This window comes from Oncorhynchus gorbuscha, linkage group LG02, assembly GCF_021184085.1.
Source record: "Oncorhynchus gorbuscha isolate QuinsamMale2020 ecotype Even-year linkage group LG02, OgorEven_v1.0, whole genome shotgun sequence".
In the NCBI taxonomy this organism is placed as follows: Eukaryota; Metazoa; Chordata; class Actinopteri; order Salmoniformes; family Salmonidae; genus Oncorhynchus; species Oncorhynchus gorbuscha.
In genome coordinates, this window is record NC_060174.1 from 105,060,593 (window position 1) to 105,065,592 (window position 5,000).

At 52.1% G+C, this 5,000-nt stretch overlaps 1 protein-coding gene across 7 annotated transcripts in view; it reads left to right on the plus strand.

Annotated features, from left to right (window-relative positions):
* LOC124014772 (peripheral-type benzodiazepine receptor-associated protein 1-like) overlaps positions 1-5,000 on the plus strand; it is a 241,513-nt gene that overhangs the window by 214,580 nt on the left and 21,933 nt on the right. The gene's annotated exons all lie outside the window — the stretch shown is intronic.

Here is a 5,000-nt window from a genome sequence, read left to right on the forward strand (position 1 = left end):
CTTCAGTGTGTTAGTAGAACAGGTTTGTGAACTCAGCACCAGGACCAGCTGGATGAGGGGACTGAGGCTTCAGTGTGTTAGTAGAACAGGTTTGTGAACTCAGGCCCAGGACCAGCTGGATGAGGGGACTGAGGCTTCAGTGTGTTAGTAGAACAGGTTAGTGAACTCAGGACCAGCTGGATGAGGGGACTGAGGCTTCAGTATGTTAGTAGAACAGGTTAGTGAACTCAGGACCAGCTGGATGAGGGGACTGAGGCTTCAGTATGTTAGTAGAACAGGTTAGTGAACTCAGGACCAGCTGGATGAGGGGACTCTTTTCTTTGCTCAGCTCTTGGCATTGCAGGGCTTGGTAATGATATGAGAGGGGGGTCACTGTATTTGAGATGTTTCCAAAACTGAATTGCTCTTTTTTGAGTTGTTATTATTAGTGGATATTGGCCTAAATTCTGCCCTGCGTGCATTGTTTGTAGTGTTCCTCTGGACATGTAGGAGAATCTTACAGAACTCTGCATGCAGGGTTTCAATGGGGTGTTTGTCCCATTTGATGAAATCTTGTTTTGTAGGTGGACCCCATACCTCGCTGCCATAAAGTGCAATTGGTTCAATGACACATTCAATTAGTTTTAGCTAAATTTTAATAGGTATTTCAATTTGAATTAGCTTTTTAATGGTGTAGAATGCCCTGCGTGCTTTCTCTCTCAGCTCATTCACTGCCTCATTAAGGTGTCTAGTTGAGCGTATTTTTAAAGTAATTGTAGTCTGTACAGTACTCTATATATTTTGTACCAATTGAGAACTTTGGTCTAATTCCCTGAGATCTGGATCTTCTCTGGAAAATCATGATTTTAGTCTTTCTGGGGTTTACTACCAGGGCCCAGGTCTGACAGTACTGCTCTAGCAAGTCCAGGCTCTGTTGTAGGCCATGTGCTGTGGGGTTTACTGCCAGGGCCCAGGTCTGACAGTACTGCTCTAGCAGGTCCAGGCTCTGTTGTAGGCCATGTGCTGTGGGTGTTTACTGCCAGGGCCCAGGTCTGGCAGTACTGCTCTAGCAGGTCCAGGCTCTGTTGTAGGCCATGTGCTGTGGGGTTTACTGCCAGGGCCCAGTTCTGACAGTACTGCTCTAGCAGGTCCAGGCTCTGTTGTAGGCCATGTGCTGTGGGGTTTACTGCCAGGGCCCAGGTCTGACAGTACTGCTCTAGCAGGTCCAGGCTCTGCTGTAGGCCATGTGCTGTGGGGGTTTACTGCCAGGGCCCAGGTCTGGCAGTACTGCTCTAGCAGGTCCAGGCTCTGCTGTAGGCCATGTGCTGTGGGTGGCAGCAGGCACAGGTCATCTGCGAAGAGTAGGCATTTAACTTCTGAATTGTGGAGACTAACACCAGAGGCTAAGGATTTTTCTAGAATAGTGGCCAATTCCTTAATGTAAATTGAAGAGTGCAGGGCTCAGATTGCAACCCTGGTGAAGGCCCCTGCGTCTGGTTAAAGAATTCTGTTATTTTCCTACCAATTTTAATGCTGCACTTATTGCCATTATACATTGATTTAATTATGTCATATGTTTTACAGTCCTGTATGCCAAATAGAATCAAATGCTTTTTGGAAGTCGATAAAGCAAGCGTATATTTTGGTATTATAGTTCAGCTTTTCTTAGCAGTAGGTGGAAGAACAAAGAACATGCAGATGGCTACACAGGACACTCTTCACGCCCAGAAAGACTGATGTACAGACGATATAAACGTTGTCTTTTTCTCCCTGTCAGCTGGGCTCTGCTTGTAGCCCGACTGTTGCTACATTCAGGTGGACTGATCTTCCCCTAATGAGATAGAAGCTGGTCTCATTGGAGCAGATTAATCCCTAGTCCACTGCAACAGTTCACATGAAGGTCTAGGTAATCAGTCACCATGGTTACTACATTATATAGACAGACAGCCCTGTGGTCAGACCAGGTAATCAGTCACCATGGTTACTACATTATATAGACAGACAGCCCTGTGGTCAGACCAGGTAATCAGTCACCATGGTTACTACATTATATAGACAGACAGCCCTGTGGTCAGACCAGGTAATCAGTCACCATGGTTACTACATTATATAGACAGACAGCCCTGTGGTCAGACCAGGTAATCAGTCACCATGGTTACTACATTATATAGACAGACAGCCCTGTGGTCAGACCAGGTAATCAGTCACCATGGTTACTACATTATATAGACAGACAGCCCTGTGGTCAGACCAGGTAATCAGTCACCATGGTTACTACATTATATAGACAGACAGCCCTGTGGTCAGACCAGGTAATCAGTCACCATGGTTAGTACATTATATAGACAGACAGCCCTGTGGTCAGACCAGGTAATCAGTCACCATGGTTACTACATTATATAGACAGACAGCCCTGTGGTCAGACCAGGTAATCAGTCACCATGGTTACTACATTATATAGACAGACAGCCCTGTGGTCAGACCAGGTAATCAGTCACCATGGTTACTACATTATATAGACAGACAGCCCTGTGGTCAGACCAGGTAATCAGTCACCATGGTTACTACATTATATAGACAGACAGCCCTGTGGTCAGACCAGGTAATCAGTCACCATGGTTAGTACATTATATAGACAGACAGCCCTGTGGTCAGACCAGGTAATCAGTCACCATGGTTACTACATTATATAGACAGACAGCCCTGTGGTCAGACCAGGTAATCAGTCACCATGGTTACTACATCACATAGACAGACAGCCCTGTGTTGTTGCTGTTAGTGTATAAGCACATCCAGAGATTATTTTTCTAAGAGTTAGCGAGTGAAGGGGGCCATGCTCTATAATGCCCTCTTCCTTCTTTCCTCTCTTCCCCCTTTCCCCCCCTTCCTCCTCTCCGCTCTTCCCCCTCTTCCTCCTTTCCTCTCTTACCCCTCCCCCACCCCCACCCCTCATCCCCCTCCCCCTCTTCCTCCTTTCCTCTCTTACCCCTCCCACCACCCCCACCCCTCCTCCCCCCTCCTCCTCTTCCCCCTCTCCCCCCTTCCCCCTCTTCCTCCTTTCCTCTCTTACCCCTCCTCCTCCTCACCCGCTCCTTCTCCCCCTCCACCTCCTCTCCCCCTCCTCCTCCTCTCCCCTCTTCCTCCTTTCCCTCTCTTCCCCCTCGTCCTCCTTTCCTCTCTTACCCCTCCTCCTCTTCCACCCCTCCTCCTCTTCCCACCCTCCTCTCCCCCTCCCCTCCTCCTCCTCTCCCTCCCCTTCCCCCACCCCTCCTCCTCTCCCCTCTTCCCCCTCTTCCTCCTTTCCCTCTCTTCCTCTCTTCCCGGGGATCATAGACATACGCACGTTTCTTTCTGAAGCAGCTTAGGCCCCACTGGCTCAGGCTCAGGGCATTAGCTTGATTACCTCTCTTATGTACACGCCCGGACCACGCCATTACACAGCAGAGAGGGGGGTTGAGCTCTACCACGCCATTACACACGCCACCTCGCCATTACACAGCAGAGAGGGGGGTTGAGCTCTACCACGCCATTACACAGCAGAGAGGGGGGGTGAGCTCTACCTCGCCATTACACAGCAGAGAGGGGGGTTGAGCTCTACCTCGCCATTACACAGCAGAGAGGGGGGTTGAGCTCTACCTCGCCATTACACAGCAGAGAGGGGGGTTGAGCTCTACCTCGCCATTACACAGCAGAGAGGGGGGGGTTGAGCTCTACCTCGCCATTACACAGCAGAGAGGGGGGGGGGTTGAGCTCTACCTCGCCATTACACAGCAGAGAGGGGGGGCCATTACACAGCAGAGAGGGGGGGTGAGCTCTACCTCGCTATTACACAGCAGAGAGGGGGGTGAGCTCTACCTCGCCATTACACAGCAGAGAGGGGGTGTGAGCTCTACCTACCTCGCCATTACACAGCAGAGCGGGGGGGTGAGCTCTACCTCGCCATTACACAGCAGAGAGGGAGGGGGGTGAGCTCTACCTCGCCATTACACAGCAGAGCGGGGGGGTGAGCTCTACCTCGCCATTACACAACAGAGAGGGGGGTGAGCTCTACCTCGCCATTACACAGCAGAGAGGGGGGGTGAGCTCTACCTCGCCCTTACACAGCAGAGAGGGGGGGGTGAACTCTACCTCGCTATTACACAGCAGAGAGAGGGGGGTGAGCTCTACCTCGCCATTACACAGCAGAGAGGGGGGGTGAGCTCTACCTCGCCATTACACAGCAGAGCGGGGGTGGTGAGCTCTACCTCGCCATTACACAACAGAGAGGGGGGTGAGCTCTACCACGCCATTACACAGCAGAGCGGGGGGTGAGCTCTACCTCGCCATTACACAGCAGAGGGGGGTGAGCTCTACCTCGCCATTACACAGCAGAGCGGGGGAGGGGGGTGAGCTCTACCTCGCCATTACACAACAGAGAGGGGGAGCTCTACCTCGCCATTACACAGCAGAGAGGGGGAGCTCTACCTCGCCATTACACAACAGAGAGGGGGTGAGCTCTACCTCGCCATTACACACAGAGCAGCTCTACCTCGCCATTACACAACAGAGAGGGGGGTGAGCTCTACCTCGCCATTACACAACAGAGAGGGGGGGTGAGCTCTACCTCGCCATTACACAACAGAGAGGGGTGAGCTCTACCTCGCCATTACACAGCAGAGAGTGGGGGGTGAGCTCTACCTCACCATTACACAGCAGAGAGTGGGGGGGGTGAGCTCTACCTCGCCATTACACAACAGAGAGGGGGGGGGGCTGAGCTCTACCTCACCATTACACAGCAGAGAGTGGGGGGGGTGAGCTCTACCTCACCATTACACAGCAGAGAGTGGGGGGGGGGTGAGCTCTACCTCGCCATTACACAACAGAGAGGGGGGGGGGTGAGCTCTACCTCGCCATTACACAACAGAGAGGGGGGGGGTGAGCTCTACCTCGCCATTACACAGCAGAGAGGGGGGGGTGAGCTCTACCTCGCCATTACACAGCAGAGAGTGGGGGGGGGGGTGAGCTCTACCTCACCATTACAC